General features: G+C 43.2%; 1 pseudogene; it reads left to right on the top strand.

The window, feature by feature from the left end:
• LOC144581693 (uncharacterized) overlaps positions 1-12,111 on the top strand; it is a 151,502-nt pseudogene that overhangs the window by 110,803 nt on the left and 28,588 nt on the right.

Raw genomic sequence — 12,111 nt, 5'->3', positions numbered from 1 at the left:
TTCAGAGGCTGCAGATCTTATTTTCACATGTGTCCAAGGTAAACCTATATCCAATCCTTTATTCCTCATGGCTCAACCAAGGCAGGAAAGAATGATTAACAGGGTTCCCAGATAACAGAAGGGAATTGACTCTAGAGAGTATCATTTGATATTTTATTGTATGGGATACCTCCTCCCTACCAGTAGTCTCAATTTCCCTACAGCTTATTTCCCTACCTTGCCCCATGTCCAGAAACTTCCTCGAGTCAAGGTCCGGTTTTCTCCCACCTTCTTTTAAGTATGTTTAGATGCATTAAAATCTTAACTAAAGAGAGTGAGCTGAGATAATGATGAACATTTCTTGGTCCTGCCCATCTAATCCTTGCCTCACAAGGCTTGATTTTCTGTAACAGAACCTGCCTCTTCCTTGAGGTCTAAAACTGGGAAAAATCAGATCCTTTGGAAGTGACAAAGTTTTTCTTCTCCCAAAGATGTAAACTTAGTTTATAGCTCAGATTAGCAAGTCCTCCTGAACATAGTGTGACACACCCCACCTTCATACAAATGATACCTCTCTGTGCCTCAATTTCTCATAAGCAAAATGAGGATATACTGGTACCTTATAGGTTTTGAGTACTAAATGTAAATTACTTTTAAGAAGTGCCAAACACATAGTAAATGGCATTTAAATTCCAACTGCCTTTGTATCATTAGGCTGAAACACAAGTAACCCTAATATAAGTTGGGGCTTTATGTGAGTCAGTCTTTTGGGGGAGTTGTATTCAAAGCAGCACAGACCAACAATCCAAACATAGCTTAAGATAACTCAGATCTTAACTCTTGATCTTGAGAAGCATACAGGAAGAGGAAATTCGTTATAATCACAAGAAGAGAACCCGTTCTTTTCCAAACATATTCTGGGTGTGATCATGGGGTATTGGGTACATGGCAGCAAGTCCAGGGCTGAACTGAAGATGTGTGTGCTTGTAGGAAAATAGAAAGCAGGTGCAGTGACAGAATGGATAATCATCTTAGAGTAAAGTGAAAAAAGTAGTGATAGCCAATGTTCATTCAGTGCTCACTAAGTTCTAGGCACTGCACTAAGATATTTATATACACTAAGCTTATGTAATATTCACAACATTACAATGAATTAGGTATTATTAATGCCTCTATACTTCTACTGTGCCTGTTTTATAAGTAAGGAAGCTGAAGATCAGAGAGTTTAACTTACTAAACTGAGACCACACAGCTTCTAAGTGGCAAGGCTGGAAACTTCCAATAAAAATATATCTGTCTGATTCAAGAACCCAATCACACTATTAAGAGGCAGACATAGAATGAATTAAATGTCAAACTCAAAGAGCTGAATCTGACAGGTGGTTAGAAACAGGAAGTGCTAGTCCAAGGGGAGCACTATACTTTAAATATGTTTCCTACATTTCTTGAGTTAGAAACTGAATTCCCAAATCCATCTGTCAGTTGGAGATGGAGTCTTTGCAAGGTAATTAGGATTAGATAAGGTCATCAGGGAGGAGTCTCCACTATCAGAACAAGGGCTTCCTGAGGGAGGAAGAGAGACCTGAGCTGGCACATGTGCTCTTGCCTTCTCGTCATGTGATGCCCTCTGCCATGTTATGACACAGCAAGAAGGCCCTCACCAGATGCCAGCATCATGCTCTTGGACCTCTCAGCCTCCAGAACTGTGAGCTGAATAAAATTATTTCCTTTATAAATTACATAATTGGTTGTATTCTGTTATAGCAACAGAAAATGGACAAAGATATGGAGCAAGGGGCAGAATGATTCTTGAAGATGCCGAGTAACTTCTGGTATGTTTGCTTCTTTTATACACATTTTGCCATCCTCTTGGGATATAAATTTTTATGCTTAAAGCAACAATGCTACATGCAATTCTGGGGAAAATATCTTGTAAGTTATGATGCATGTCTTGTTTGTTTCATCCTTCATTCTACAATGAATATAGAATGTGCTAGGACTGAATCATGTACTGTGACTGCAGATTTACAGAAACTCTGTTACCAAGGACCTCAGAGTCCAGGGCAGGAGACCAACATTTATTAAATAATGAAATGAGAGGTAAAACATAGTTCATGATGAGAAGGAAACCTTGGTCTGCCTCGGGGAGTGAGGCAGCCTTCCTGGAGAAGGTAACCTTTGAGGACAGCGCTAGAGAAACGAGCAGGTATTTGTTAAGTGCATAATGGGTGTGGAGGAAAGCATTTCAGGCACAGAAAATTGCCCTTCCTGACTGAATTCCACATTTTTCTTGCCTGTCTTAAAATGCTTAGGTATTTGCTAAACATGCTTCTTGCCAGAGACAATGCTACTTTTTTAAAGGGCACAATTAACGAGGTCTCAGGATATTGGTAATCGGGAGGAGTGTAGCATTGATAATATTTTCCTCAGACTTCCAATACAAGTGCTAGCTATGTGCTCCTCCCTTACTGGCTGCAACCTGTGTCCAGAGGCAGTTTGACCCTCACATGTTCCTGCCTTACTTTTGGCCTTGAGAATCCAGGTGTCAGTATGAGCCTCTGCCTCTCTTTGATGGAGCTGTTTTTTGCCTCCTTTTCAGTTGGTGCCCTCCTTGACTCTGGCAGGCATCCAAGCCCTGTTCTCCCTGCACAGGGCGGCTGAGCAGTGCTCTGTAAATTATGCACCAGTCTCACAATGTTTGGGGAGCCTGTGGACCCATTTTGTCTACATGGAGGTAAATTATTTAGCAGACAATTTAAATGATTCAGAGGGGATGGCGTGAAGTCTGGCTGTGGAACAGCTTGTCTGGGGAAATGTAACTGACCCTGGCGTGTGGACAACTCAGCGCCAAGGCAGAGCTGAGCACATTTTACCTGCTCCCTGGATCCTGTAGGTTCCAGGCTCTTCCTGTCTTGAGACACTATCCCACATTAATCATCATTACAGTTTAAAAGTCTATGATCACATTTGGTGCTTGTTTCACCTCTGCAACAGGAAGGTTTGTAATAGTGTGGTCTGGGGAAGCAACCCGGGTCTGGACAGGGTTTGTTATGAGTCCTGCTTTCCTAACCTGCTGGTCCTCAGTTTCCTTTTCTGTAAGTTAGGGATAATAAAAGCAGCTTTTAATTGTTACCATCTCCATTTGACTCTCTAATCTCAGGGATCTGGCCAAGACAAGCTTCATATTCTGCCCTGTGCTGCCGACAAACCTGCCCTAGGAATAGTGTCTCCTACTCGGTAAACGAGAACCTTTTACTCAGTTACTCAGGACCCAGACCTACATGTTATATTTGATTCGCTTCTCTCCTGCAGCCTCCACAGTGAATCTCTTCATTGGTCTCTACTCCCAAATGCAGAGCCCATGGGATCCTTCTCACCAGTTCTTCTGAGTATTTCTGCAGCTCTCCAGCCTCTGTCAGTTCAGCTGTGCTGTTGAAAAGTCCCCTTACTCATTCTCCTGCAGCTGCCTTTACCTCTCCACGCCTGTCCCATCCCCACCAAACAATTAAGAAGTTCTTTGAAAAATAAACAATAATAAATAAGTTGGACAATATTCTTCCCTTGTTAACCCTCTAATAGCTGCTAATTGCTCTTAAACTAAAATCCATGGCCTTTTAAAAATCACCTACGGGCCTTGCATGACCGAGCTCCAGCACACTTCTCTCCCTTAACATTGACCCCACTGGCCTTGGGCTTCTAGAACATTCCAAACATGTTCCCACCTGAGTGGCTTTGCTCTTGTTGGCCCCTCATGCTGGACTGGTCCTCCCTTGGCTTGGTTAGTTCCATTTCAATGTCCAGGCATCTGGGGAAATGTTATTTCCTCAGGGGACTTACCTGCCAACCTTGAAGAGTCACCTTCCTGTCACACTGTAGTGGCTTTATTTTCTTTGTGCCACTTATCCCCACATTCAATTCTGATCTTGAGCTGCATGGTTTGTTCACCGTCCCCTCCACTGGAAGAGAGCTTTTTGCAAGGTGAGCTCCTTTCACTGTTATTCACCATGGTAGCCCCAGGTGTGGTTATTAGATAAAATACAGTGCAACCAGTTAAATTTGAATTTCAGATAAACAACAAATACTTTTTTAAATATAAAAATATTGCACAAGGCATGCTTATGCTAAAAAATTTGCTGTCCCTGTATTTTTATTTGCTAAATATGGCAACCCTAGTCCCTACAGGGCTGTCATCTCTGTTGGGGCTTTATAAATACTTGTTGAAAGAAAGAAAGGAATAGTGAGTGAGCAATGAGAGGTGATCATCAAATAAAATCTGCAGACTGAATTGCTTTTACCTTTTTGCCTTCAGATTCCTAATGCCTTGTCAATGCTTGACATATGATGATTTTCCCCGTCATATTATGTTGTTAGTTTCATTTTGCAGTTGGATAAATAGGGTTAGAGAAGAGGAGGCCTTTCCAGAGTTAAGCAGCTAGGGATAACATCACCAAATATAGCAGAAAGTGACTCCTAAAAGGTGAGTTAAATTAATAGAAGCTTACTTCCCTTCTCTCATAAAAGAAGTTGGCATAAAGGCAGTCTAGGCATGGTGTGGTGTTTCCAAGATGAAGCTTCAATATTTCTTCTCCAGAATCATCAGACCACTTTCTAACCTTGAGTTTACTGCATGGTTCTAGGATGTCTGCTGGAAAGTCTGTCATCACATTCAAATTCCAGTCAGACAGCAGGTGCAAGGTGGATGAGGACAAAGATCATGTATTCCCTCCCCTTTGCCACCTTCCTGAAAGTCAGTCACACATGACGTTTCCCAATTCATTGGCCAAAACTATCTCTTGACCACTCCTGGCTATAAGGCAGCTGGCAATGCCATCATTTCAGGGGTTTACATGTGCTCTTCTAAATATTGGGGTCTGTTCTTAGGAGCAGAAGAGACTGGATATTGGGAATCAAGAGCAGCCACTGCTCCGCTAGAGAGGAGCAGAAAGATTCCTGGTGTATCCTCAGACTGCTGTGCCCTATGCCTGCTCACAGGGCAGATGAGGACCATTTAAGGGTAAAGACAGGACTAGACCCCAGCCTCCTGGTCACATGACTCAGAGATTTTCCATATCCTTTTATTTTCTGTTGCATGGAGTGGAATAGGGGTCAGAGTCTGGGATGTGGATCTTTGTGTTAGTCAGACTTTTTCTGTGTGGGAGAGATTGTACCTTATCCACAGTCCAGAAGACACTGGGGAGACCCTGAAGCAGTTACTATTGCTGGAAGTAATGTGTTGAGACAGAAGTGGGGATGGGATGGTACTGGAGACTTACACACTCTCAAGTCGAGTGATGAGAGGAATATCTGGTCTACACAGGATCCTAATAGATCTTAACAGGCTGCAGCAACAATAGGAGCATAATGAGGCAACACTGAACAGGAACTGAACATGTTACACCCGAGCCCAAAAGAAAACCAACAAAATGGACTGATGTGACTTAGTATCTGCAGCATAAAAATGACAGAAGCACCTCAGTAATATCAGCCATAATGTGCAAGGGAGATATTTTGATCTCAGCCTGAAGGAGCAGAGAATTTAGATGAGGTGAGAGGTGTGCTTGGCCATACACAGGCTAGACCACACCTGTCATGGTGCCTATAGTTCTGGGCTCTGTATTTTAAAATGAAAAGGACAGACCAAAGTTTTAAAAGAAGAGAAGCCAGGGTGGGACTGAAGAATCCTCAGGCTGTATATTTAACATTTTTATCAGTCACTTGCTTATCAAATTTGTGGATTACTCTAATCTGACAGAGGTAGTAGATACAGTGACAGAATCAGTCAAGAACAATGAGCCAATGTCAGGTTATGAAATTGAAAACAGATTAAGGTATCTCAGTCCCAAAAATGATAAGTATGTGAGGTGATGCATATGTTAATTAGCACTATTTAGCCATCTCAGAAAGTCTGCATATTTCAAACAACATGCTGCACACAATAAATATGTATAAGATCTGTGTCACCAGGTGCGGCGGCTCGAGCCTATAATCTAGCTCTTTGGGAGGCCGAGGCAGGCGGATCACCTGAGGTCGGGAGTATGACCAACATGGAGAAACACTGTCTCTACAAAAATACAAAATTAGCTGGGCGTGGTGGTGCATGTCTGTAATCCTAGCTACTGGAGAGGCTGAGGCAGGAGAATCGCTTCAACCCGAAGGTTGCAGTGAGCCGAGACTGTGTCAGTGCATTCCAGAGAAGAGCAAAACTCCATCTCAAAAAAAAAAAAAAAAAAAAAAAAAAGATCTGCTCTTTTGAGAAGAGCAAACCTCCATCTCAAAAAAAAAAAAAAAAAAAAAGATCTCTGTCAATTACAAAAAAAAAAAAAAAATAAATAAATAATAAAAATTAAAGAAAAAAATAGATGAAGGTAATGTTCTGAAGTTTGTTAGAACAATCCATTGTTCAGGAAAGGGATGAGACAGACCTGGCACAATGGCTGTTCGAAGTACCAGTGTGTCTGTGTGTGTCCCGGGCTGGTGGATGGTGGGCTTTTGAGGAGCCTCCAAGCAGCACTGACATTCCTGACTTCACCCAAGCCAGGGGTTTTTCTTTGGCTTTGTGGGTGTAGATTCTCAAAGCAGTCAAGTTTCCTGGACTTGGGGAGGCTGACTCACACAATGCTTGCAGGAGATGGCAGATGCCAAAAGTATTGATTTTCAGTGTGAATCCTGCTTGTTATGTACCTTATATCTGATCAGCATACATATGGTTTTTCTTCCATGCAGGAAAACAACATGACGAACCAAATAATACCCCTAAGGAGTTTTGAGGGGGATGGAATTGAAAAGAGGAATGTGAGCAGTGTGATTCGAATGCTGTTAGAGGAGTGTGATGCACGCTTCTTCCTCAGGTGAAAGTTCTCACACTGGAAGCATCTAGATAACCTGTAGCTATGCTGAGCCGCAGGTACTTTTACAGGCCTGGAACCCATTCCATGTCTTTAAGGTGACTTTGGAGAGTGTGGTTTTCATCTTCTTATTTTTTGACATATTCTGCAACTCAGGAAACGGTCTTGTTTCCCTTTCCCTGTAGCACTTGAGGTGTATCAGCCTGATCCTCCATTTGCCTCAAGGTCCCAGAGTGGCACAGGGAGGGAAGACCAGCCTGGAGGGGTCTGCTCATTATGCCTTCACTGCTGTCTACCCCCCAAAAACTCAGAATCACTGTCTCCTAGGCACTTCTCAGGTAGAAAGAAATCTTTCCTTATCCTCCAAATCTGCTGTCCTTCAGGAATGGATTCTTGGGTGCCTTCAACCAGCCCCCTGCTCTGTTCCAGCCTCCTGGGCACAAAGGCCAACAATCCCAAGGCGTTTGGCTTTGACAGTTTCTCATGCACTCCTTTCCCAGTAGGTGGCCGTATGCATTCATTCACATGTCCAGGGGGATTCCTCCCTCCATCCCCCATTTATTGATGTTCTTGTCATGTCTCCCCTAGGAGATTGTTGTGTCAGTCAAGGTCCCAGCAAGAAACAGATGGCACACTTATACTTCGATAGTGTGAGAAGAATTTAATAAAGGACTATTTACAAAGCTGGGAGCAGGGCTTAAGGAAACCACAAAGAATAGTTCAATGCCAGAGGACCGTGAAACTGAAGTGCTATTGTAGGCCTGAAAGAATGGAGAGAGGGAAAAGAGCCAGAAGACCGCGGGGGCTAGGTGGAAGAAATACAGGACTCCTGGCTTTCAACAAAACCGGTCCATGGGAATCCGACAGCAATAGTAATAAACGCCACACCCTCATTTTGTTCGCTCCTTCCAATTTCCTGCTGATGCGCAACATTGCCCATGTGCAGTTGGAAGTCAGTGGTCAAGAGAACCCAGCAGTGTGGTTCAGGTTCAGCTTCCTCAGGGAACAGCAGGGTGGACAAAGATAGAGAGTGGATTTGGCGAGGCAAATAGAATAATCCAGTAAAACCACTGATGGCCAGACTTTGTTGTCAATACCTTTATTTTTTTGGTGTCCTAGCCCGCACATAGTAGATTTGCAGCAGTTGACTTGGCCATGGATTTCTTTGGGTAAAGAGATGATCTTTGATTCCTGTGTTCCAGGGCCTACCCAAGGACCCTAAAAGATGCTCCATAAATGTTTATGGGATGACTAGTGAGTAAATGAAGTGAGCTCAGTGGGAATTTTCCCTTAATTTTGCTCACTGTTGTACCCTTTGGAGGTAGCCACTTCCCTGCTTCACTTGTAGGCCTGTAGGACCAGTTCATTATTAAATTTCTGTATTATCTTCTGCCCATGGGGCTGATTCTCCAATGTGGTCTTGGAAATCTTTCCTTCCATCCTCAGAGCCCAGACAAGGAGCTCTTGCCTCAGGCACAACCTCTGCTCTCTGGGATGTCTCACATTTTTAGCAGGGAAGCGTTCTGTGCCAGATGCTTAACTTGTGTTCTCCTCTCAGGGAGGTTCCACGAGGAACCTTCTCTGTTCACTTTAGGCATATTGGATTGGTTTCTCCTTGCTGTACTTCTAGCTACATGAACTGTTAAACAAATATCTATTACTCATCTGCCATATTCTAGGCACTATGCTAGGATGTGAGAATTTTTAAATGGATAAGATGTGGTTTGACATAAGGGACAAGGAGCTGCAGTCCAGAGGGAGAGAAGACAAACAATAAATAATTATTTTAGAGGGTAATACGTGCTATGTTATTATTCTATCATAATTATGGAAGCACAATGGGTGAGGAGGGCACTGTGGGAGCCTGGGTGAGGAGCACCAACCCACCCGGAGGCTCAAGGAAAGCTTTCTGGTGGAGTCAACACCTGATCTTGTAGGATGGGAAAGAGCAAGACAATAAAGATAAGTAATTCCAAGTCAAGTGGTGAGCATGATCAAAATGACAGGCACTTGACACAGCATGATGTGTGCAAGGAAACATGAACTAATCTGTATTATTAGTGATAAGGGTTGAAGAATAGGGAGTGAGAGGCAACTGGAGGGGCAGTCAGGGGTGAGGACATGGAAGGCATGGTAAACTGAGCTAAAGACTTTGCAGGACTTTAGGGTGAAGTGAATAAGGCCTATTTTAGGCACAAAATATAAAAGAGCTCCAGGGTCTCAGTCACTAGGATAAATAATATTAAGTGCAATATTTTAACTAATCAAAATTAATGAAAAATCCACATTGAAAAAAATAAAATTTTAAGATGAATATTATTGAGTGCATTCTTATAATTTCATGTTGTTCCAGGATCCATTTTGAACACAACTTTAACTTTCTCATACCAGAAGCAGATTCAGTCACCCTTGATGCAGAATCCAGCTTTATACCTCCTCCGAGTTCCTTCAGGTGGTCAATCCAGCTATCTGGCTTATACAGCTCCTGGTGTTTACCTCTGTATGAGACAGCCAGATACAACTGGCCTAATTAACCCCACTGACCTCCACACTCTGCACGAACTGTGCAGGTGTGCCACATGGCCACCTCTCAGGCACAGTGTGACCCCCATGGAACTAGTGCCTGCCTGTGCCACCAGTTAGAATGCCCCACAAGAAACCTGCTTGAATAACTCCCGGGATCCCAACAAAGAATTTGGCTTAGAGGTCCCCTTCTCTCTCTCTTGCTCCCTACCTGCTGGCTGAGTGCACACGTTCTCAGTGGCTGCCCCTTTCCAGTGGCTCTGACCCCTTTCCAGTGGCTCTAAGTGGCCCAGAGTGCACATGTCCTCAGTAGCTGCCCCCTTTCCAGTGGCCCTGGCTGCCAGTTTCCCAGTACTGCCCCCTTCTGGCTGGAATCTGTAAGTTGCAAGTAATAAATATGCCTGTTATTTTATGTTCTGTGTTGTACTGCCTCCACTGTGTCTCCCCTGACAGACACACGTGAGCCTAACTTCTTTCCTGGTCAGGGCTCTCCTATGGAGTGGCTGTCTTAGTAGGAATAAACTGGACACAGCTTAGACAAGAGCCACAGGGACATCTGTGAAAATAAGCAAGTTTTCTGTATGGGGACACATGGCCATGGTCCGACACTTAGGCATTAGGCAGTCTACCAGGATAAAGAAGTATCCCATGAAAAGGCACACTGTAAGCATCCAGAAACTGCCTTCCCTGGAGTCCTGTCAGGGCAGGGCTAGAGTTTATAGCCACTCTCCAGAGAGCGACTGCAAGATCAAATTAGAAAGAATTTATATTTACAAAACACTATGTTACTGATTTTCTTTCCGTTTGCCTCGGGCATCAGTATGGGTTAGCATAGCATTATTACTGAGTCTGTCTTTATTGCAGTAAAATGTTACCTGTCAACAAATGGTGCTGGGACAACTGCATATCCATATGCAGAAGAATGAAAGTGGATCCCTACCTCAAGCCATACACAAAAATTAACTCAAGGTAGATCATAGACCTAAATGTAAGGGCTAAAATTTTTAAACTCCAGGAAGGAAATGCCAGTGTAAAACTGTGTGCTCAGGTTTAGCAATGATTTCTTAGATATAACAATAAAACCACAAGTGATGAAACATAAAAGTTTTAAGTTTTACTTTATCAAATTAAAAATTTTTGCTTCTAATTTTTTGCCTTTAAGAAAGTGGAAAACAACCCATCACGCCCCCCCGGCTGTATTATATAGCCATCTACTGCTTATAACACAAACTCCAGTCCTCCTGCCATGACCTCCCAGTCCTGAAGAGGACTCTGCCAACCTCTCCAGCTCCATCTCATCCTTTCTGTTTCTGTTTCTTGCTCCACTAGCTCAGCCACTTGAATCTCCTTTGCCAAGGAGTGTCCTCTTTGGAACCCAATACCAGCTCTTTCTTCTGCCTGGAATCTTCTCTCAGCTTTTTCAAGGTTAGTTTTTACTCTTTAGCATTTCATTACACTGTTACATTGTGTGATGCCTCTAAAGGGGACCTTTCCTACTTACAATCAATGTCATCACTCAGTGCATTAGTTTTCTATTACTGCTGTAACTAAATGCTACACACATCATGGCTGAAAACAACACAAACTTAGCTGGGTATCATTGCTCATGCCTGTAATTCTAGCAACATGGGAGGCTGGGGTGGGAGCCTCGTTTCAGGCCAGGAGTTCGAGACCAACCTGGGCAACACAGTGAGACTTCATTTCTAAAAAACAAAAATTAAAAAAAAAAAAAAACAATAGCCAGAGTAGCGGAGGCAGGAGGGTCTCTGGAGCCCAGAAGTTTGAGGCTGCAGTGAGCCAGGTCATGCCAGTACACTCTAGCCTGGGTGACAGAGCAAGACTTAGGAAACACGTGTGCACACACACACACACACACACACAGACACACACACACCCCGTCTTGCAGTTCTGTATGTTAGAAATCTAACATATGTCTCACTGGACTAAAATGAAGATGTTACAGGGCTGAATTATTTTTTATAAAGGACATTTCATTTCCTTGCCCTTCCCAGCCTCTAGAGGTTGCCTGTATCCTTGGCTCATGGTCTCTTCCTCCACCTTCTAAGTCAGCAAAATTCTACCTCCGACCATTCCTCTGTAGTCACTTTGCCCTTGGACTCTCCTTCTGCCTCCTTCCTTCACTTTTAAGGACACTTCTGACTACCTTGGGCCCACCCATCCAACCCAGAATAATCTCTCTATCTTAGGGTGAGCTGATTAGCAACCATAATTCCAGCTTTAACTTTAATTCTCCTGTGCTGCATAACCTGACATGTTCACAGGTTCTAGGTATTAAGATATGGACGGCTTTAGGGGTAGAGGTGTTATTTTGCTTATCATACCCAGCTTCAGTTCTTCCTTAGCATCTCTGCAATCTTAATCATCCTGTTGGTTAATTTTTGTTCTTACCTGCTAGGATGTAAGCTCATGGGAATCTTCAGCATGCTGTCATAGGTAAAATCTTGAGTGTAGATAGGAATGTGAAAAATAGTGGTTCTCAACCATGTCTGTCCATCAGGAGCTGTTCATTTGTTCGTGTCCTTAATAATGTTTATTAGGTGCCTACCTAGAACCAGGCACTGTTCGTCTGGGGATATGTCAGTAAACAAGGCAGATCTCAAACACTACCCTCATGGAGCTTACTTCTCTGGAAGAGCTTTAAATTAAATATATTTCTGGGCTCCACCAGCCACTCTGGAAGCCAAGCCACTTGGATGAAGAACGGCTAATCATTAAATGGCAAATTAGAATAATTTGAATTTAT

The sequence above is a fragment of the Callithrix jacchus genome, chromosome 3 (assembly GCF_049354715.1).
Source record: "Callithrix jacchus isolate 240 chromosome 3, calJac240_pri, whole genome shotgun sequence".
In the NCBI taxonomy this organism is placed as follows: Eukaryota; Metazoa; Chordata; class Mammalia; order Primates; family Cebidae; genus Callithrix; species Callithrix jacchus.
This window is presented reverse-complemented; position numbering and strand designations above follow the sequence as displayed.